The sequence below is a fragment of the Pipra filicauda genome, unplaced genomic scaffold (assembly GCF_003945595.2).
Source record: "Pipra filicauda isolate LSUMZ 115617 unplaced genomic scaffold, ASM394559v2 scaffold676_size161992_pilon, whole genome shotgun sequence".
Classification (NCBI taxonomy): Eukaryota; Metazoa; Chordata; class Aves; order Passeriformes; family Pipridae; genus Pipra; species Pipra filicauda.
In genome coordinates this window covers 73,095-96,231 of record NW_024104838.1, presented here as the reverse complement: position 1 = coordinate 96,231, position 23,137 = coordinate 73,095, and the positions used below count along the sequence as shown (strand labels likewise).

The window sequence follows — 23,137 nt, the reverse complement described above, 5'->3', positions numbered from 1 at the left end:
GGGCACAGGAGAGAAGGAACAGAGATGAGAGGCAGCCTGGGCTGGGAGGTGACTGAGCTCTCACCACAGGAGAAACCTTCCCAGGATTTGAAGGAAGAATTCTCTGGCTGTAGGAAAGTTCAGCTTCCCTTCCTGGAGGCATCTCCTCAAGCTGGCACATCCCACAGCTTCCAGGATCTTTCAGCAGGACTCTCCCAGTTGCTGCAGTGCAGGGGAAGTGGCCATATGGCAGAGCAGGGCAGGAGCTGCAGGCAGCAAGGGCAGAGAGGAGAAGGGAGCAGGAGGTTCAAGGGATCCTGGGCTGGGAGGACAGGGCAGAGCTGCTCAGGGCAGGAACCTTGCCAGCCCTTTGCCAGGGTCAGGCTCTGGCTGCAGAGCAGTGCAGGGGAGTTCCTGCAAGTGCCTCTGCCAGCTGCCAAATGGCAGCAGTGGCAGGAGCTGTCAGGATGGCTCTGCTGGATTTGCTGGGGTGCAGCAGGAGAAGCTGCTGCAGAGCAGGACTTGCTGCTGCCCCCTCAGAGGCCCAGGGCCAGAAGGTTCCCTGTGGCAGGGCTGGCTGTGGGGTGGGAAGGTGGGGGTGCAGCCAGGGGTGCCCAGGGCTGTGGGGCAGAGCAGGGTCCTGCCCCCAGGGCTCTGTGTGCTGGGGCAGGGACTCTGCTGCCTGCCAGGGGCAGCTCTCAGCCCGGCCAAGGAGCTGCCACGGCCCTGCAGGGAGAAGGGGTGGGTGGAAGGGGTGACCCCTCAGGGCAGGGCAGGGCTGGGCAGGGCTGGGCAGGGCCCTTCAGCTGCAGGCTCAGGGCTCCTCACAGCTTCAGCTCCACCTCCTCCATTTCCAGGGGCCCTTCTCAGGAAGCACATCCCCCCAGAACACCTCCCCCTTCCCAGCCACCGCAGGGGCTCTGGGATCTGCTCTGCAGCCCCTGCCCAGGCAGAGCTGCCCCTGGGCACTGGGCTGGGGATGGCTCTGGCAGCACTGGCAGGGAGCTGAGCTGGGCACAGGCAGGGGCTGCTGGCAGGAACAGCTCCTCACCCAGAGACAGGCAGGCAGGGAGAGGGAGCTGCTGCCACAAGGGCTGGGCAGGGGGATGGGGGCCCCTCCCTTCTGTCCCTGTGGCACAGACCCCTTCCCTGAGCAGCTCCTGCCTGGGCTCCTTTCCCAGCCTAAGCAGAGCCTGTGCCCTCAGGCCCACGGGGGCTGGGCTGTGCATTGCCCTGCAGCAGCCAGAGCCCAGGCAAGGACAGGGCCCTGATTTCCACCTGTCTCTGTGTGTCCCTCCTCCCTTGGCAGCAGCACTGTGGCATTTCACTGCCATCCCCTGCTGCCTGGGCTCTCCTTGTTCTCACCACTGGGTTTTCTGAGCCAGTGTGTGTTTTTTTGGAGGGGACAGATTCCTGTGCAGACACAAACCCTTTGGGTGCTGCTGTGGGGATGTGTCTGTGGGAGCCAAGTGCCCAAGTGCCCTCCAGGCACCTTTAGGGGATTCAGCTGTTTGCCTGGGTGTCCTGCAGGGCTGCAGGTGCCCTCCAGAAGGGCACAGCTCTGCCATAGGATCTCTGTGCTGCACAGGATCCCCATGGAGAAAACTCCTGAGTGCCAAATCCATAGAAATGCTCTGGGCAGCTGCAAGGAGCATTTTGTGTCTCACTCTGGGAGGGGAGAGATGAAAAGGTGAGCAGTGTGTCAATCTGTTCTTTGGACATGGATTCCTGGATCTCTGGGCAGTTTCTTTGGAGGGGAACAGTTGAGTGTGATGCTCCTCCAGCTCCAAGCTGCCAGCACAGGGCAGCTGAGCCCAGAACTGATGGGCAGAGCAGCTCTTCTCTCTGCACTAAGGGACCGTCCCTGTGCCCCTCAGAACCCACAAGACTTGACCTGCACTGCAATAGAAATGTCAGGGATTTCAAACCTCCACAACCACTCCTAAGTGTGGCAGGTGCAAGTGGGTGAACAAATCCAAAGAATTCCCTCAGCTCAGTCCTTCATTTGGGCAAATTGCAAACAGCAAAGCTGAGAAGCTCTTGGATGTATCACGAGTACATTTAATTTGAGATCACCCTGCATTCCAAGTTCCCTCTCCAGCAGAGCAAGAAGGAGTCCTTGGGAGCCCATCAGAGAGTTCCTGCTTCCAATGTTCCCCTCAGGCAGCAAAAGGCAGAGCTCAGGGGAGGGAGCTGCAGGGAGGTCTGAGAGAGGAGAGAGATCCTGAGAGTGGGGTGGCTGAGACGGGTAATGTTTGGCTGCAGAAGCCTGGTCTAACTCAGCAGTGACTTTTCCTCCTCAACAGATCAAAATACCCTGGGGAAGGAGCAAATGTCCAACAGCAGCTCCATGGCCCAGTTCCTCCTCCTGGCATTCTCAGACAGGCGGGAGCTGCAGCTCCTGCACTTCTGGCTCTTCCTGGCCATCTCCCTGGCTGCCCTCCTGGCCAACGGCCTCATCCTCAGCGCCGTAGCCTGCGACCACCACCTGCACACCCCCATGGGCTTCTTCCTGCTCAACCTCTCCCTCACAGACCTGGGCTGCATCTGCACCACTGTCCCCAAAGCCATGCACAATTCCCTCCAGAACACCACAACCATCTCCTACATGGGATGTGCTGCACAGCTCTTTTTCTTTCTGTTCTTCATATCAGCAGAGTATTTCCTCCTCACCATCATGTGCTACGACCGCTACGTTGCCATCTGCAAACCCCTGCACTACGGGACCCTCCTGGGCAGCAGAGCTTGTGCCCACATGGCAGCAGCTGCCTGGGCCACTGGCTTTCTCAATGCTCTGCTGCACACAGCCAATACATTTTCCCTGCCCCTGTGCCAGGGCAATGCCCTGGGCCAGTTTTTCTGTGAACTCCCACACATCCTCAAGCTCTCCTGCTCACACTCAGGCTACCTCAGGGAAATTGGGCTCCTTGGGGTTAGTGCTTTTTTTTTGTTTTGGTTGTTTCATTTTCATTGTGTTCTCCTATGTGCAGATCTTCAGGGCTGTGCTGAGGATCCCCTCTGAGCAGGGACGGCACAAAGCCTTTTCCACGTGCCTCCCTCACCTGGCCGTGCTCTCCCTGTTTCTCAGCACTGCCATATTTGCCTACCTGAAGCCCCCCTCCATGTCCTCCCCATCCCTGGATCTGGTGGTGTCAGTTCTGTACTCAGTGGTTCCTCCAGCACTGAACCCCCTCATCTACAGCCTGAGGAACCAGGAGCTCAAGGATGCCCTGAGGAAACTGATGACTGGATTTAGAGGCAATAATAAAGTGTGTCTTTTCTTCTGCATAACATTCCTAATCTAACTCATTGCAATCTAAGCCTTTTTTCTCCTATATGTCCCTTTTATTGTCAATAAATTTCCTTACTCTTTTTCTACTTTTATAGTGTTATCCACAAATCAATGGCATTGCTCATAGGATTTTTACATCAATATCTACCATCCTTCTGTAATTCAAAGACTTTCATAAGGCTTGTTCTCTGTACATTTGAGTAGAATAAAGTTCCCTGCCCCGACCTGAGTGTCCAAGATGCTTCCTCTGCCCTTCTCTGGAGCTGCAGGGGCAGTGCCTGTGAGCAGAGCTGGAGGGAAGAGATTCCCAGCACAGCAGCACAGCCAGGGACAAGGGTACTTGCTCCTTCCACATTTCTCTCCAGCTCCACACTGTCCTTCCCAGCCCTGCTGTGGGTGCAAGGCCTGAGTGCTCTGGCAGCTTGGGCACAGTCCTGCTGCGTGTCTGTGCTGGGATCACAGGCAGGGACAGGCCCTGGCACTGCTGGCACAGAGCTGGGCTCCAAACCAGCAGCTCCATCAGCCAAGGGCATCTCCTGAGGGCAGGGCAGGAAGGCTTCAGGCTCTTCCTCCACAGTCCCTGTCAGCAATGTGCCCCAGGAATGCCCTGGCAAAGCAAATGCCAGTGCCCAGCTGAGAGTGGGGGTGTGCAGGGTGGGGGCACACAGCAGTGTCCTGGCACAGCCAGAGCTCCTGGCACAGACCCGAGGGAGCAGCAGAGCAGGGGCTGGGCTGTGTCTTTGTTCCAGGGACAGCCTGGGAAGGTGCCCCAGGGCCACTGTCACAGAGCAGCCCCTGCCACCCCCATTCCCAGCCCTGGCCTCTCACCCCACCTGCAGGAGGTTGGTTGTCTCTCCATGGAGGGACATCAAGGGACCAAGTCAGAAGTCCACGTTTGCTTTGCACTGAGGACATTTCAGCCTGTCTGCTCCGTCCCTGCCCTGCCTTCTGGCCTGTCCCTTTCCCTGCCCAGCAGGAAAGCAGCCCGGCTGGGCCGCATTGCCCCTGGGCAGGCAGGAGCAGCACTGCCCTCCAGCAGAGGCACTTCTGCCCTTTCCCAAAGCCCAGAGCACAGCTGGGCACTGGGATACAGCCAGAGGCACCTACAGCTCCATGGGTCACCCTCTGAGCTGCCTGCACAGCTTCAGTGAGCACCAGACAGAGAAAGAAATGCTCTCACTCACAGGACTCCAAGCAGGGGAGACAGGAAACGAAGACCTAAATATTTCAACAGAAAATTGAAAATCAGACCTCATCAGTGGAATCTCCCCTCATGAGATTGGGGTATGTCCCCAGACTTCAGAAAAATTTTTTTCCTCCTCTCTCTCATGACCTGCTCCATGATTGTGGATGGGAACAGCCTCATCATGGGGCTGCTGGAGAAAAACTTGGAAACCTGCTACGGCTCCATCACCCTGAGTGACCCCTGACTGGGGACAGCACAGTCTCTGCTCCCAGCACCGTCACTGCCATTTCCTGCACCTTTGGCATGTGCAGAGTGTTTCCTGCTGTGGCCTCATCCCATGACCAGCACTGGGCTGTTTGCCAGCCCTGCTCTCTGCAAGAACCATGGGCTGGAAGGGGTCTCCAGCAGAGCTGCACCCTGGCTCAGGGCATTTCTCTCATCTACAGTCACAATTTCCTGCTTCTCCCAGACATTGTTTGTGACCCTGATGAACTGGGTCACTTCTTCTGTCACCTTACTCCAGGCCTGGAACTCTCCTGCAGTGTCACCATGACACTCCTGCTCTCTGCTTTCCAGGTTTCATTTTCAGATCCACTCTTCCCCTCCTGTTCCCAGGGACATCCTGGGAGTGCTTCAGAGCTGCCATCCTGGGGCAGCTCCTGCCCAGCGTGGGCAGGCACAAGGTCTCTCCAGCTGCTCCTCTCCCCTCCCCAGTGCCACTGTTTTCTGCAGCCTCCTCATCCTTGCCCAGCACAGCCCTCCTGGCACAGTTGGACACAGCCCTTGTTCTCCCCCCTCCTCAGGCACCTGCCCAACCCCCTCAGCTCCAGCCTGATGGCCACAAACCTTCAGGGCAGGGAGGCACCGGGGAAAATGCTCAGGACACCCATGGACTGCAGGGAGAGACCACTGGAGTGGTGGGTCTGTAGGGAGAAATCACTGCTGCCTCCCTTCTGAATCACCCTCAGGACCTGGACAAACCTGGATTTTGTTTTGTTTCCATGAGGCCCTGCAGTGTCAAAATGGCCCCTTGATTCCATGAGGCTGCACAGTGTCCCCAGGTTCCTTTGGCTCCAGAATGCCCTGTAGTGTCATGGTGGTCCCTTCAGTCCATGAGGTGTCCTCAGTGCCACAATGACCCCTGGATCCCATGAAGTTGCACAGTGTCCATAGGTTCCATTTCCCCCCGAGTTTCCCCAGTGTCACAATGGCCCCTTGATTCCATAGGGTTCCCCACTGTCCCAAGGTCCATTTGGCTCCAAAAAGGCCCTGTAGTGTGGCAGTGGCCCCTTGATTTTATGAGGTTCCACAGTGTCCCAGGGTTTCCTTGTTTCCATGAGGCTCCACAGTGACACAATGGCCCCCTGGTTCCACGAGGTTCCAAAAGGTTTCAGGGTTCCTTTTGTTCCATGAGGCCCCAAATGGTAAATGGTCCCCTGGTTCCACAAGATTTCACAGTGTCCCTGTGTTCCTTTCTTTCCATGAGACCCTGCAGTGCCACAATGGCCCCTTGATTCCAGGAGGTTGCACAGTGTCATCTCAAAGCTGAGCCCACCGAGATGAAAGTTTGGGGGAGATTAGGAGGAACTTGGACAAAAAGGATTGAATATTTGGGGAAGAAAAGAGGAGCTTGACCAACAGAAAGGAAAGATTTTGATGAGGTAAAACCAGGTTCAGGGAATGCTGAGGGTGCTGAAACACTGACTGTGCAAACATTCCTGATGGACCTTTATGCACTTTCTAACCTCAAGCCCCCACACTACCCAAAAGTGGTGCCCCTCCCATTGAAAGGAATCCACTGCTCTAATTCCAAGCCAAAAAAAGCCCAAACCCAGAACTCCAGACTCTTATTTGTCCTCTAGTGCCCACCCCAATCCCAAACCTATATTACCACTATGAAAAGCCAAACTTTAATCCTAACCCAGCCCAAAAAGCTCTTCCCCTAATCACGACCCAGACACTGCCAGCAGAACAACAAACCTCCCAAAGTTCTGCCTAATCCCCACCCTGAGCTCTAAACCCCAAGCCCTGACCATTCAGCACCCCCACAGCCCTTGGGAGCAGGGCAAGGACCTGGAGGGCCCCGAGCAGGCCCAGGGGGTTGGCAGAGGAATGGGAGGTGACCTGGATCTGCTCAGCTCTGCAGTGACCCCCAGGAGAAGGGCCTGGGCTCTGGCAGGGATTTCCTGTGGCATAGGGGCTCAGGATCCAAGTTCAGAAAGCCAAGTGCCCATGGCAACAGGCAGAGCTGGTGCAGAGCCATCAGGGAGGGTCTAGAAATGCTGCTGGGAGGGGGTGGGAAAGCAGGAGGGGGGTGTGCAGCCTGCAAGGCCAGAGCAGCAGCAGGGCCAGGGCAGGACAGCCTGCAGGAGAGATGGCCAAGGGCTCTGGCAGGGCTGCAAGGCCCAAAGGCACCCAGGCCTGTGTCCCCTTGCCTCTGGCAGCTGCCTCTGCCACTCAGGCCACCACAAGCCACTTTCCTGGCAGGTTCTGCCCTTGGGTTCTGCCTCGCCCCTCCCTCAGCAGCCTGGCAGGGGTTGCCCAGTTTTGGCCTTTGTTGTTCCTCCCCCTCCCATCCCAGTGCCCCCCAAACAGCCCTGAGCCAGCCGGGAGGGACAGGATCTGCTGGGCCAGGGCCTGGGGCTCAGCCCTTGGCCTTTGTGCTCCACAAACCCAAGGCAGGCTTTGCTCAGCATTGCAGGGGCCTGCCCAGAGCCTTTGTCTGCCTGCACTCCTGGCCTCCAAGGAGCTGCTCCAAGGAGTCCCTGGGGAGGCTTTGGCAGTGCCTGCCCTCAGTGGGGCCCAGCAATGCTTCAAGGCACTTGCAGTTTGGCTTCTGACTTCTTCAGCAGCTGCTTCCATCTTCTCTCAGCACCTCAGGATCATGGGCTGGGCTGCAAACACACCGTGGGGCTCATTAAAATCCAGAAATCTCTCAGGATCTCTTTGTCTTCCTTTAATTGTCTTCAAGGCAATTTCAAAACAAGTCTTCAAAGTTTGTATTTTTTTGTTTATATTCGATGATGGCTATTTTTTAGTTCAGAGGAGAGGTGATAGAGGTGTCCTCCAAGTGATCTTGATGCTGAGTGTCTCCTCAGGAGATCCAGACTGACCCTGGATGATCAACCTTGCTCCTCACCCCCCAACCTCAGCAGTTCTGACATGGCCCATCTTGGACTGACAGCTGATGTAACACCAAACACACTGTGGGACCATTAAAACAGTGAAAAACAAATTATTTACCTTTCTTTTAATTGTCTTTAAGTCTTAAAGACTTGAACAACTAATTGGAGTTGGTTTGTAGTTTAGCTAAGGAGGAAGATTTTAAAGTGGATGTCATGAAAAAAATATATTTTTTGATGAAAGAGAATGATTTACACAGAGCCTTGGGATGCAAGAAGATCAGGACACAAAGGATTTGGATCCAAAGACAAGGGGGGAAAAGAGATTAGTAGCATTTAATCATTGACCATTGAACAATTATCAAGTGGTTCAATAGCATTTGCTACAATTTTAACAGTGACTGAATTATAGATTCAAAACAGCAACATTCCCACCACAGTCAATTCACAGCCACATCCAGGCAGAGATGTGTGCACACATCAAGAGCTGGGGGTGGAAAGGTCCCTCTCCAAAATTCTCCTTGTTGTCAGGGAAACACTGCCACCAATCCCTTTGTGTTTCCCACCAGACAAGGTTCCATGAGGCCCTGCAGTGTCACAATGGCCCTTTTATTCCGTGAGTTTCCACAGTGTCACAATGACCTCTCGATGCCACAAGTTTCTGTGCTTCCCATGTTACCTTCGGTTTATTGAGAACCTGCATTGTCTCAATGGGCCTTTGATTCTGTGAGGTTTGACAGTTTCACAATGGCCCCTTCAGCTCCATAAGGCCCTGTAGGGTCACAATGGGCCCTTGACTCCATAAGGCCCTGCAGGGTCACAATGACCTTTGATTCCATGAGGTTCAGCAGTGTAATAGTGGTCCCTTCATTCCATGAGTTTCCACAGTGTCACAATGACCGTTTGACTCAATAAGGCCCTGCAGGGTCACAATGGCCCTTTGACTCCAGGAGATTCCTCAGGAAGACCCCTGGGAGGTCACCATGGAGCCCTGGGACATCCTGTGACCTCCTGGCTCTTTTGGAGCCTTGAGAACTTCAACAGGGGGAAGTGCCGGATTCTGCCCTGGGATGGGGCAACCCCGCCTGGACGGACAGACTGGGAAGGAGAGGCTGGAAAGCAGGGCCGGGAAAGGGCCCTGGGGGTGCTGGTGGGTGGCCAGTTGGCCCTGAGTCAGCAGTGCCCTGGCAGCCAGGAGGGCCAAGCCTGTCCTGGAGGCATCAGGCCCAGCATGGCCGGCCGGGCCAGGGAGGGGATTGTCCCGCTCTGCTCTGCCCTGGGGCGGCCTCACCTGCACCATTGGGGCAGTTTGGGGGGACACAATGGAAGGGAGAGATTGAGCCATTGGAGAGTGTCCAAAGGAGGGCAAGGAAGATGGGGAAGGGCCTTGGGGGGAAGGCGTGTGAGGACACTGAGGGCACTTGGTGTGTTCAGCTGGAGAAGAGGAGACTGAGGGGAGACCTCACTGCAGGTCCAACTTCCTGGGGAGGGGCAGAGGAGGGGCAGGCCCTGAGCTCTGCTCTGGGGGGACCAGGGACAGGACTGAGGGAATGGCCTGAAGTTGTGTCAGGGCAGGGTCAGGTTGGGTCTTAGAAAAAGGTTCTTCCCCCAGAGGATGACTGGGCACTGACCAGGCTCCCCAGGGCAGTGGGCACAGCACCAAGGCTGACAGAGCTCAAGAAGTGTTTGGATGATCCTCTCAGGCTCATGGTGTGACCCTTGGGGATGGTCCTGTGCAGGGCTAAGGGTTGGACTGGATGTTCCCTGTGGGTCCCTTCAAACTCAGCATATTCTGTGATTCCGTGTTTGGTTGCGTTTGGTTTGGTTGTGTTTGGTCTTTTTGTTCCCCTTTTGAATTGCCCTTCCTCTGACCCATGACTTTTTCCTTCATTGTCATGGGCCTTGGTGGGCACCTGATGACAAGACAAGTTTATCCAACTCAGTCATCTTGACCACATTTTTTGTCCAAGTCACCATTAACTAGATGAGGTTTCTCACAGACTCGCTGCAACTTGGCATCATCCACAAAGGAGTGGAAAGTGCATTTCATCCCATCACCCAGAGACATAATAAAGATGTTTCATAGGAATGGTCAAGGGTTGATCCCTGATGAATGTCACAAATTTTCTGCCAAGAGGAATTTGTACCATGATTTTGAGACCCATCAGTCATTCAACTTCCCACTCACCACGTTTCACTTGTCCCGTCCAGCTCTCACCAGTCTGGCTGTAAGGAGACCACAGGAGATCATGTCAAAGGCCTTGCTGAAGTCTGGGCAATCCCTGCCTTGTCCTTCCCATGCCTGGCAATGGCTGCAGCAGGACTTGCCCTCTCCCCTTCCCTGCTGAGCCTGAGCAGTCTGGAACTCTGCCAACCCTCCTTGCTGCCCTGTTTGCAGACTGGTTCCAGGTCTGCCTTTGCCAAGGCCCCAGGAAGCTCTGGGCTGGCTCTGGCCTTTCCAAGGGTTTGGGAGAGGTCTCCCAGTGACACTGCCCAGCCTTCTCAATATCCATGACACCAAAACCTTTTCTATTACCCCACAGTTCCACTTTAGTGCTCAGGACACAACACATATTCTCATGGTCCTTCAGGAGAAAATTAGAAGTGATTTCATTAGAGAGGTCAACTGAGGGAGCAGCCCAGTCTGGTCTGGCCCCACAGCAGTGCCCAGCCCAGGGTGCTGCAGAGCTCTGGGCACTCCCCCCACAGCCCCAGCCCCTCTGAAGGGCACAGCAGCTCCTGGGGCACAGAGAGGAGTCTCAGCATCCCCATCAGCTCAGGGGCTGGACACTGACCATGGCAGGAGGAAATGGAGGTCAGGGAAACTGCAGGAGCCCTGGTGTCACCTGCAGGAGATGCCCAGCACAGCCTGACTGTGCCCCTCAGTGCCAGCCCCTCTGCCCAGCCCAGCCCAGAGTCCTGGCCCAGGGACAGAGCAGCCTGTCCCCAGGGAGGGCTGCAGACAGAGGTGTCTCTGTGTCAGGGATTCCTCTCTGCAGGCCCAGAAATGCTGCCTTGCTCTTCTGCAGGGACATCCCTTTGCCCAGGTCAGTGTGTCCAGGCTGCCTTGGCCACTTGCAGATCCCAGCCTGGGATCCCTGCAGGGCCCTGAGCTGGAGGTGCTGCTCTGCACAGGGAGGGGCTGTGGCACCCTGGGCTGAGCCTGCCCTGGCCATGCTGGTCAGGGTGGGGAGCAGACCCAGCAGGATGGGGATCACTCCTCTCCACCCTCTGCCATAGTCCTGGAAGGCTCAGTAGCCAAGAACAAGGCTGGGCAGGACCATGGGCTGTTTCCAATGGCACAGAGGGCAGGGCAGGGCTCCACTCCATGCAGCCTGTGGGCTGGAGAGTTCTTCAGGACACCCTCCTGGAAAGCCCAGCCCTGGCTCTGGTACAGCCCTCCCTGAGCTGGGGAGGCACAAGGGGAGTTCACTGTGGGTCAGAGGAGTCACTGGCCAGAGTCCTTTCTCTGTTCCTGCTGCATCCCCTGGGGCTGCAGAACTCTCCTGTACCAGTTCACAGGGACATTTAGTACTTGATCTCTGGTAACTCCACCCTGGGCAGGATTCTGCTCCAGGGCTCCATTCCCTGCTGACTGGATGGGACGGGCTGTCCCTGCAGATCCTCTGTGCTCTCCTGCACTTCCTGAGTTCCTACAGACAAGTCCTCACCTCCATCAGAGCCCTCACAAGCTGCAGAGCCCCAGGCAGGTGACTTGGAGACCCTTTGCCACTGGCCACCAGCACAGAACATCTGAACCAGCCCTCAGGCCCTCAAGTACCCCCGTGAGTCGCTTCTCTCACTGCAGGGACTGAATGGGGAAACAAGCAAAGCAATGAGACTTTGCAGAGTCTATTCCTTGGCCTTGTTCTTTACACCAGCCTTTCAAAAAGAACCAAGTCTTCAGGAACTGCCCAGGGGGATCCCCTTTCCTGATGGAAATGATGTTAAGGAGCCCAGCTCTGTGCCAGCAGTGCCCAGGGCCTGTCCCTGCCCATGGTCACAGGGCTGACACAGCAGGGACTGAGCTGCCAGAGCACTCAGGCCTTGGGCAAGGAGCAGAAAGGAGAGGGAGGCAGTGGAAAAAGAGCATCTCTGAAAAGCCCAAGAGCTGCTGCTCCCTGGCAGTGCTCCTGTACCAGGACTCTTTACCCCTTCTCCTCTGCACACAGGCACTGCCCTCCAGCTTCAGGGAACTTCTTGGAGGGGGAATCTGGAAAAAAGAATTCAAGTCCTTTATTATACTCAGGGACTGTGATTCCTCATGTGCAAAATAACAAAGGCAGGATGTTTGAGAAAGAAGTTGCTGCAGGAACTTTTATTTTGTTTAAATGCACACAGAGAATGATTCCTCATTTACACAATTGTGGGTCAAAACAAAGAGGTTGAAAGTGAATTAGGTATGAGATGAAGAATAAATTTCTGTGTTAACAACATTAAAAGCATAAAAAATGCAGGAAACCACTACCACTCTCAAAAGATTTAGAAGGCAGCCTGGGACAGTAAAGGAATACACATTGAGTGTTGTGCAGAAGAAAAAAGGCAGGTTGTTGCTCCTGAAAAGCATCCAGTCATCATTCTACTTATGGCATCCTTGAGCTCCTGGTTCCTGAGGCTGTAGATGAAGGGGTTCAGTGCTGGAGGCACCACTGAGTACAGAACTGATAGTACCAGATCCAGGGATGGGGAGGAGATGGAGGGGGGCTTCAGGTCGGAAAATACACCAGTGCTAAATGACAGGGAGACCACGGCCAGGTGAGGGAGGCACGTGGAAAAGGCTTTGTGCCGTCCCTGCTGAGAGGGGATCCTCAGCACAGCCCTGAAGATCTGCACATAGGAGAAAACAATGAAAACAAAACAACCAAGTGATAAACTGGCAGTAACTGCAATGAACCCAATTTCCCTGAGGTAGCCTGAGTGTGAGCAGGAGAGCTTGAGGATGTGTGGGATTTCACAGAAGAACTGGCCCAGGGCATTGCCCTGGCACAGGGGCAGGGAAAATGTATTGGCTGTGTGCAGCAGAGCATTGAGAAAGCCAGTGGCCCAGGCAGCTGCTGCCATGTGGGCACAAGCTCTGCTGCCCAGGAGGGTCCCGTAGTGCAGGGGTTTGCAGATGGCAACGTAGCGGTCGTAGCACATGATGGTGAGGAGGAAATACTCTGCTGAGATGAAGAAATAAAAGAAAAAGAGCTGTGCAGCACATCCATGTAGGAGATGGTTGTGGTGTTCTGGAGGGAATTGTGCATGGCTTTGGGGACAGTGGTGCAGATGCAGCCCAGGTCTGTGAGGGAGAGGTTGAGCAGGAAGAAGCCCATGGGGGTGTGCAGGTGGTGGTCGCAGGCTACGGCGCTGAGGATGAGGCCGTTGGCCAGGAGGGCAGCCAGGGAGATGGCCAGGAAGAGCCAGAAGTGCAGGAGCTGCAGCTCCCGCCTGTCTGCCAATGCCAGGAGGAGGAACTGGGCCATGGAGCTGCTGTTGGACATTTGCTGTTCCTTAGGACAGGGTCTGTTCAGAAAAGGAAAGCACAGGGAACAATTAAGACAGCCCCCTCTCAGCAAAGCCAGGGCAGTTTTCAGGGAAATCCCCTCCAAGTCAAGGCCTTTCTTTTCCCTGGTTTGTGCTCTCTGAGGGTGCTGTGAGGAGCAGGAGCTCTGCCCATGTGCTGCCAAGGACTCAGCTTTGCTCTGCTGCAGTGCAGACATGGAGCTGCTTTGGACAGCTCTCATGATCACAGGGGATGTCACATGGAACCCAGCTTTGATGGAAAAGTCCAATTCCTGTAGTGTTGTCTTGGAGTAATTTGGGCTGCAGGAGAGAGGCACAGACTATCCTTAAAATAATTTTGACTGGGTTTTTTGGTTTCAATCATAACACCTGGGGGTGTTTTTTTTAGGGTCAAATTTTTCTGATGACAAATCTGAAGAGTGTTGAGCCAGGACAGGCAGAAGGGCTGAGCTCTCCATTGCTTATTGCAGAGCCAGGAGAGCTGCAGTGCCTCTCAGCCTGTTTCCCATCTGCCCTGCACTTTCCCTCTTGCTGCCTTGAAGAGGACTTCACACACAGATTCATCTTTAAAAACCCCACCAAGATCTGTGCTGAGAGCAGGGCAGCGCTGCTTGAAAGGGCAGCTCTGGGAAGTGTCCCCTGTGCCAGCCCAGAGGTGCAGCTGTGCTGGACAGAGCAGGACAGGAGCCCTCCTGCAGGGAAGCCAAGGGCTGGGACAGGAGAGTGCCCACCCCCAAGGGAAGGCTCAGCACTGCCCAGGATCCTGTGCTCATTTCTGAGACTGCCTGAAATATTCACCTCTGAGAGTAAAAGAGTTGAAATTTCAGTGCAGCCTCCTGACCTGAGAGAACAATGTCTCTGCTACAATACCTAAGCAGGAAACACACCTCAGCACTAATTCCTTTCCTGTAGCCCCTGTCTTTTGTGAGCTTTGCAAAACATTCTCCATTCAATATGGTGTAGTGGTGTGGAGCTGTGAGCAGGTCTGACCCTGCAACAGCGAGACATGGAAAAGATCCTCCCTCAGCTGCCAGGTTTGCTCCTTGCCCACAGCCCTTGTGCCCCAGCCCTGGGAGCAGCTCCCCGGGTCGGCTGAGAGCTGCCCCTGGCAGGCAGCAGAGTCCCTGCCCAGCACAGCGCCCTGGGCTGCAGGACCCTGCTCTGCCCCACAGCCCTGGGCACCCCTGGCTGCACCCCCGGCTTCACAGCTCTTCCAAAGTGCCCCAAAACAGCCCCTGCTCACCCATCCCATCAGCTGGGGCTGGGCCAGCTTTAGGAGATGCCTCCAGGAGCTGCCCCTGCACTGCCCTGCAGCCACAGACTCACCATGTGCAGCCCTGCCAAGGTTCCTCCTGCAGGGAGCTCTCAGCCATCCTGCCAGTGCTGAGCCCCTTGAAGCTCTGTCTGTGCCCTGCTGGTGTCCCTGAGCTGGCCTGGCAGTGCCCTCAGCCCTGCTGGGCTGTGCAGAGGAGCTGCTCCTGGGCAGAGCTGTCTCTTTGAAGCTCTTCTTGCTTGCCAGGAGCTCCCTGTGTGCCAGGAGCCCGGCCCAGCTCAGCAGCACAGCAACAGCCCCAGGCATTTCATGACCCTCAGGGGGTTTGATGTTGTTTACATGAGACTCAGTCCCTGAGAGGAAGTTCAAACAACTTCTCTAGAAGTCAAAGTGAGATTGAAACATTGAAGTTTCTTGTAGTGCTAATGAGTCTCACTGAGGGACACAACTGAGAACGTGTCCCCAGGTTCCAGTTAGAGCAGAAACCTGCAGACAGTGATGACAAGGATGGACAAGCAAGGGAAAGGTGGCTCTGATGCTGAAGAAACCTTGATGTTTCCTTAATCCAGAGGACCAAGCCCTGACCCCCAGCCCCTGGGAAGGCACATCCTGTCCCTGCCTCATTCCTCAGGGCTCTTCCTGGGGCACTGGGATGTGGGATGTGCAATGCCAAGGGCAGGCCCATGGGGTGGCACCTGCCAGGCTGCTGAGCAGGGACAAGGAGGCCATGAGGCCCCAGGGCTGCAAGGGGCACTCCCCTCCTCCTGGCCTCAGGGGCACAGACAGCAGCCATGGCCAAAGGCCTGCAGAAGGTGGCTCTGTCAGGGCCTTTCAGCTTCTCCCCCTCCCTGTCTCCTCTCCAGCCCAGGCTGTCCTACGGTGTCCATGCCCTGCCCCTTTCCCTGCAGGCTGTCGTCATCCCCCCGGCTGCCCCACCTGGCTGGCACCTTCCTGCACTGACATCTCTGCGTCCTCCCTGGCTCTTCCTGCACACACAAAGCCTTGGCCTCATCCAGACTCCTTTGTGACATATTGTACCACAACACTGACCTTGGAGGGAAATTTCTGACTTCTTGTCACCAGTCTAGGCCACCCCAGTTACCCTTGGTGGCACTAGTTCTTTCTTGGGCTGTTTTCTGCCAGCAAGAAAAGCTCCACCAGCTCTGACACCCCCCTTCCAGACCTCTCAGGCTACTCCTCTACTGTCCTCCACTGACCCCTGAGTCCTCAGCCTCTATATACGGGCATGGGCTTGAGGCCCCAAATTCCTTCCTGGGAGATCTCTGGGACCTCTCCAAGGTTTTGGAAGATGACAATAGAGTGCTCTTATCCCAGGAAACACAGAATGACACTTTTTTCCAAGGGTTGTCTTGGCAGAATGAGGCACAATCTCTTTAAACTTTCTGGGACAAGGGAGCTCTGAGCTCTGGGTACGGAGGGAGCTCCAAGTGCCAACCACTGGAGTGGGAGCTACAAATCATCAGGTCTGGTGTTCTTTGGAGGGTCAGACACTGGTTGAGTGGGGTGTGTGTGCACATGTAAGTGTCAAAACACCCTCAAAGCAGGAAAATCCCATAAGGCACCACAACACACAAGCACTGGTGGCAAATAGGAAGGCCTTTAATTCCAAGGCCTAAAGGGAGGTGAAGCTTTGCAAGTAGCCCCCAGGACAGAATTGCACAGTGCAGACTGTGGGAAAGAGCAGACAGCCCCAACAGGAAGCCAGGGCTGGTAAGGCAGGTCTGGGGAACCCATCCAGACAAAGATTCCCACCTGCAGACTGGAAGCACACTGGGCAAAACTCCCACCATGGCAAACTGTGGGAAAGGAAGCAAGTCCTTGTCCACGTGCCAGCCCAAGCTGTGGGAACAGCATCTACCCCCCTGAATACCCAGGGCTTGGGCTGTATAAAAGTGATAGCCCAGAAGCACAACTTGGGGACCCTCCACCGAGCAGAGCAGGGTGAAGAAGGACCGGTGGGAGCCTCAGGGATCTCCATGGTGTGATACATTTACTTCATCTCTGTCTCTCTCTCACTGGCTTCCCACCAGCCCTTCTTCTCTCTCTTTTTCTATTTCTTTCTCTCCCTCCTATTTACTGTTAAATCAAAGCTGGACTGCTGACTTTGGCACATGGTCTCCTTTGCAGCTGAATTTGGGCAGAGGCGTCTTTTCATAATGGGAACCTGACAGTATCCGTGAGGTTTTACAGTGTGGGAATGGCCACTGGATTCCATGAGGTTCCACAGAGTCACAGGGTCCATTTGGCTTTGTAAGGCTCTGTAGTGTGATAATGGACCCTTGATTCCATGAGTTTGCAAAATGTCTCAGAACTCCTTTGGTCCTAGGAGGCCCCACATATCACAGTGGCCCCTTGGTTCCATGAGATTCCACAATGTCCCAGGAATCCTTTGGTTCTGTGAGGCCCTGCAGTGTCACAGTGGCCCCTTGATTCCATGAAGTTCCACAATGTCTCAGGGTTCCTTTGGTTCCGTGAGACCCTGCAGTGTCACAGTGGCCTGGTAATTCCATGTGGTTCCACATTGTCCAGGGTTCCTTTGGTTGAATGAGCTTCTGCAGTGTCACAGTGGCCCCTTGATTCCATCATTCCACAGTGTCCCAGGGCCCATTTAGCTCTATAAGGCTCTGCAGGATGACAGTGTTCCCTTGATTCCACAAGGTCCTGAAATGTCTCAGGGTTCCTTTGGTTCCATGAGGCCCCACATGTCACAAAGGCCCCTTGACTCCATCAGGTTCCACAGTGTCACAATGGTCACTTAGGGTCAATAATACCCTGCAGTGTAAGAATGTCTCCTTGATTCCATGACATTCCACAGTGCCAATATGGGCCCTTGATTTCTTGAGGTCCACAGTGTCCCGGGGTCCCTTTGTCTCCCTCACACTCTGCAGTGTCACAGAGGATCCTTGATTCCATGAGGTTCTGAAAAGTCTCAGGGTTCCTTTGGTTCCATGAGGCCCTGCAGTGTCACAGTGGCCTTTGAGTCCCCGAGGTTCCTCAGTGTCACAATGGCCCTTGATTCTATGAGGGCCCAAAATGTCTCAGGACTCCCTTGGTTCCATGAGGCCCTTCATGGCACAATGAATCCTTGGTTCCAGGAGGTTCCACTGTGTCCCACGATTCCTTTGATTTCATGAGACCCTGGAGCATCACAATGGCCCCTCAATTCCATGAGTTTCCACAGTCTCCCAGGGTTCCTTTGGTTTCATGAGGCCTTGCAGTGTCACAATGGCCTCTTAATTCCATGAGTTTTCACATTGTCACAATGCTCCCTTGATTCCATGAGATTCCACAGTGTCCCAGGGTTCCTTTTGTTCCATGAGGCCTTGCAGTGTCACAGTGGCCTCTTAGTTCCAGTTACATTGTCACATTCCAGAGTTAGCACTGTCACAATGCTCCCTTGATTCCATGAGATTCCACAGTGTCCCAGGGTTCCTTTGGCTCCAGAAGGCCCTGCAGTGTCACAATGGCCCCTTTACTCCAGGAGGTTCCACAGTGTCCTTGCTGGAACACACAGGGCTGTAATGTTGTCACCCCTGCAGAGCTGCCTCCAGCTCTGGGCTCCAGCACAGGAAGGACATGGACCTGCTGGAGCGAGTCCAGAGGGGAGCAGCAAGAGGATCAGAGGGATGGAGCAGCTCTGCTGTGAGGAAAGGTTGAGAGAATTGGGATTGTTCAGGCTGGAGAAAAGAAGGCTTTGGGGTGACCTAATTGTGGCCTTGCAGTGCCTGAAGGGAGCCAACAAGAAAGATGGAGAGAGACTTTGGACAAGGGTCTGGAGTGACAGGACAAGGGGAATGGCTTCACACTGACAGAGGGAAGGGTTAGATGGGATATTAGGAAGAATTTCTGGACTGTGATGGTAGTGAGATCCTGGCACAGATTACTCAGAGGAGTTCTGGCTGCCCCATCCCTGGAAGTGTTCACGGCCAGGTTGGATGGGGCTCTGAGCTCTGAGTCCAGTGGAAGGTGTCCCTGCCCATGGCAGGGGGTTGGACTGAGATGCTCTTTAAGGTGCCTTCCCACCCAAACCATTCCATGATTCTGGGACTGGTGGGGGATGTGGGGGTCGGAGCCAACAGGCACAGAGACCCCAAAATGATGGAGTTTTCCATTCTGGGTGGAGGAAGGAGGGGGCAGCAGAACTGACAGCCTGGACTGCTGGTGGTCAGACTTTGTTCTGTTTGGGAGACTGACTGAGCTGGGTGTGAGTGTGGATGTGCTGGAGGGCAGGAAGGCTCTGCAGAGGGATCTGGACAGGCTGGATCAATAAGGCCAAGTGTCAGGGCCTGCCCTTGGGTCCCAACAACCCCCTGGAACGCTCCAGGCTGGGGACAGAGGGGCTGGAGAGCTGCTCAGCAGGAAGGGACTTGGGGGTGCTGCTTGACAGCAGCTGGATATGAGGCAGAGTGTGCCCAGGGGGGCAAGAAGGCCAAGGGCATCGTGGCCTTTGTGGAGAAGAGTGTGGCCAGCAGGAGCAGAGAACTGATTGCCCCTCTGTGCTGGGCACTGGGGAGGCCCCACCTGGAGTGCTGTGTCCAGTTCTGGCCCCTCAGTGCCAAAAGGCCCTTGAGGGGCTGGAGCGTGTCCAGAGAAGGGAACGGAGCTGGGGAAGGCTCTGGAAAACATGTCTGCTGAGGGACGGCTGAGGGAACTGGGCTGGTTGAGTCTGGAGAAGGGGAGGCTCAGGGGGGACCTCATTGCTCTCTGCAATGACCTGAAAGGAGGTTTTAGTGAGGTGGGGGTTTGTCTCTTCTGCAAAGCCTTTAGGGACAGGAAGAGAGGAAATGGCCTTAAATTGGATTGGGCAATGTTCAAATTAGATATTCAAAAACCCTTTTTCCACTGAGAGAGTGTTGAGGAATTGGAACAAGTAGCCCAGGGAGGTGGTGGAGTCTCTGGAAGCATTCAGGTGGCATCTGGATGTAGTGCTTTGGGAGGGGGTTTAGGGGTGATTCTGGTGGTGCTGGGTTGACAGTTGGACTAGAAGATCTGGAAGGTCTCTTCCAACCTTGATGATTCTGTGATTCTCTGACCTGTCATCCCTGTTTGCAGGGTTGTGCTCTAACAAGACCCTGGGGATGTTTTCTCTGTTGGGTCCACAGAGATTGTGTTGTGTGAGCTTTTTTCCTCTACGATCAGAACAAGGAGTAATTAATGTTAAATCCAGCAGATGGCCTTCAAGTAACAACTTGGTCCAGTTTGTCCAACTGTGTCCAAACAGGTGAGGAAAATCTGGAACTTTAGAAATGTTAGTTTTTTACCTCATTAGCAGGATATCCAGGGGTGCACCAAGTGCCTTCCAGTGAGGAGCACAAGAGACCAGGAGACAGTGACAATATTGTTCTAATGTTAATGTCACTGGAGCACAGAGTGAGATCACTTCTGAGTTATGTTTCTTTAATTAGTGATTGGGAAAAAAATCACATATTTGAGGACACTTTAGGATTTATTTCACACTTTTAACACTAAGGTATTTTCCCCTGACTGGGACAGGCACTGCTGATGATGTTTTCTTTCCCCTCTCTGATTCCATTCCCACTGTTTTGTACAGACTCCTTGGGGTCAGATTTTGCACTGTACAGTTTGATAAGTTAGTGCAGATGTGTGTTTACAGGCATGTTCTTCTTCTGTATTCCCTGATAACATTCAGTAAACTGATACCTGGCTTGAGCTTTTTTTTTTCCTCCATAGTACTATTTTTATTTATTTCTACAGAACACCTGGAGAAAATGAAGGTACACTGAGCCCCAGTTCACTTGCTGCTCTAATCTCTTCACCTTTTTTCTTTTCCCCTCCCCCAGACTGATGGGTAACTGTGAAACCCAAGGTCAGGAATGTGGTTGGAATTCCAGGCCCCAGTCTGGGGGAGGGGACACTTTCAGTCCCCAGGGGAAGAAGCCACTGCTTTGTTTATCAACAGGCAAAGGACAGCCCAGGATTTCTGGCTCTCCAAGCAGCAGCACTGGCAGGGAAGAGCTGCTGGCTTGGATGGAAGAGGGTTGAGAGAAAAGCAGTGATGGCTCACAGGGGGAGAGGAGAAACGTGTTATTTGGGGGTGTAAAGCAGGATGGATGACAAGGTAACAAGGCAGTGGAAGCCACGGGAACAGGAAAAGGAGGGCTTAGAGGAGACAGATCAGGACAGAAGGAAGGACCATCATGTTTCAGCCCCTGAATATCAAATCTTAGGAGATAATGAAGGAAAGTATGAACGAAGCTCACCTGTCCTTGGGTGAGTTTCCAAGTGGATCAGCTGTCATATTTTAAGGAGAGTGTATTGCAGGGAACTTAACACAGAAAAGTGACCATATCAAATGACACATGTATCGGGATTCATTATGGATGATTTTTATATGAGAGAACACGTACACATGCAAAGACTTGAAAGCATTTTGGAATAAAAACTATTGAAAAAGAGCCATTTGGGGTATAAATCTATAAATAGACACTTGGAGAGATACTCAGAACAAACAATATATTTGTATTTTCATGTTTTGCTCCTGTGCACATGTAAATCAGTTTGTAGGACCTGTATTTTGAGTTCATACAGTCATACAGATAACTATACATAAAGACATCATATTGAAGGTCTGATTTGGTCCCAAAATCTCTGTTTATCAAACTGTTACTTAAAGAAGATGTTCTAATACAGCACTGTGTCTTAGTACCTCTCATTTTAAAATTTGTAAAAAAAGATTTTTTTTGGTCCCTGATGTTTCTACAGAGCACTTAAATTTTACTCTGCATTTCAGAGCTCTTTAATCCAGTGCTCACAAGCAAATCTGCATCTTGATGACAGAGTTCCCATTTACCAATACAGACAGCATAATGCTGCTGGTAATGAAGCTTTCACTACCTGCTTTTCTACAGTGGTCTGAGCTGTAGTTTTGCTGTGCTGGTTCTGATTCCCAAACTTAAATGTATTTATACCATGTTTGTAGGAAGCAGGCCCAGTCTTCACATGAGGTTAAATACATAACACTGGAATCTCTCTGCTGTTAACAGACACAAACATGTCTATTGAACCTGTATAATTTGGAATTTGGTTCTGTTGCTGCATTTACTTGGTAAAATGCTGTGGAACAGATCTGGAGAGGGCATTTGTGTTTCCATTTGTGAGTGGCATTACTGCATTTTGAGGGTGTGCACTGATTGGTTTTGATCTAAAAGACTGCCATGTGCATCATGTTAGGGCTCCAGTCACAAAAGATTTTGCAAGAGTTGAGATGTATTCTAAGAAATTATTGTCTTTCCAGTGTTGGTTGTTTTTTCTTTTCTTCTGGCCAGAAAAAGCCTGCATCTGTCTTTGCTGGTAGAGGCAGAAACACTTTGAACCTGGAAAATAAGTATGGTAGCTTAGTTGCAATTTTAAGGAAAGGTAGCAGCTTTTGAGAGAAAAAATGCATTCCTAATTCATTACTGATAATTTCAACACGGAGTTCTGTGAGTGTGTTTCAGTGCAAACAGTGTCTCTAAAGTTGAGCATGGTCACCGTGTTGGAACAAGTTTAATCAAGGACCTTTCATATGACAGAGAAGAACAACTCTGAGCTGGCTCTAAATGAGGCTGAGTTAGTCCACTCTAATCCCTGCACACTTACAGAGCAAATGGATCAGTTCTGGAGCTTTTATTTCTCTTTCTTATATCTAAATACACACACCTAAACATCCAAATATTCGCACAGGGTGTATATCTAACATATATATATATATGTTAGGATGCAGTTCTAATCTGTACAGGAACACACGTAGCTGTATTTGCTCCCAGTTTCACCCATGATGTTAAGGAATAGATTTGAGGGCTCCTTTTGTTAGCAACGTCTTTTTTTTTTTTTAGCTAAGTAGAAAAGAAGGCTTTAAAATTTTGAATAGTTAATTATATAATTTTTATGGGTTTATATATAATATTATATATACATAATCAAATTCCGGCCCGCCCGCCCCCTCCCCTTTTCCCCCCAAAGCAACTCGCACGACAATGAAAAGCTGAGTTACCCGGAGGCTTCGGCAGCTGCGCTTGGCGTTATTATTATTATTATTATCATTTGTTTTTCCCGTCGCTGAGCAGTTCAAAGGTGAGGGAAGCGGCGGTCGGGACGGTGCCGTCCCGGGGGATGCAAATGTCCCGCCCTGCTGCATATTCATGAGCTCGGGGGGGGCTTTGAGCCCTCGGTCGGGGCCCGGGCGAGCTTTTGGTCCCCGCCCGTGCCGAGTGCGCGGGGTCGGCCACGGGAACTTTGCTGTTCCCCGCGGGGCGCACGGAGGGTTTGTCCCGGGCGCACATGGACTGGGGAGAACTCTGCCCGCCGGAGCCGCTCTCCCCGCACCGCCAGGAACAGCAGGGACCGCTCCCCGCCCCGGCCCAGCGCCGCACGCCGCCTGCCCCAAAACACGCCGGGCGCCTCGGACAGGGAATTCCTGGAGGGAAGAAACAATAAAATGTGGATCCGTTCCAAGTGCGTATGAGCCTCACGCTGCCGAGCTCTCGAGAGGAGAGCTGGGATCGTGCCGGGCCAGTTTGTTCCTTTTTTATCTCTTTTACATCCACTGGCCTTGTATTAAATTGTCATTGTCCCAAAGCCCATGAGAGAGAAACGAATTGTATTTCTCGGCGTGCACTGACAGTGAAATATTTCCCCTCTCTGTCTCCAGTCCCACTTATGTGTTTCCTTGTGCAGGGGTGACACCAACAGTGGCTGCAGCTCGACATTCCACTCCTTACCTGTTCTTTCCCATTTGTGGGTGGTCTCAGGCTCGAGGT

At 53.3% G+C, this 23,137-nt stretch overlaps 1 pseudogene; it reads left to right on the top strand.

The window, feature by feature from the left end:
* Window positions 1-2,233: 2,233 nt before the first annotated feature.
* LOC120324728 lies at window positions 2,234-4,701 on the top strand (annotated as a pseudogene).
* Window positions 4,702-23,137: the final 18,436 nt, after the last annotated feature.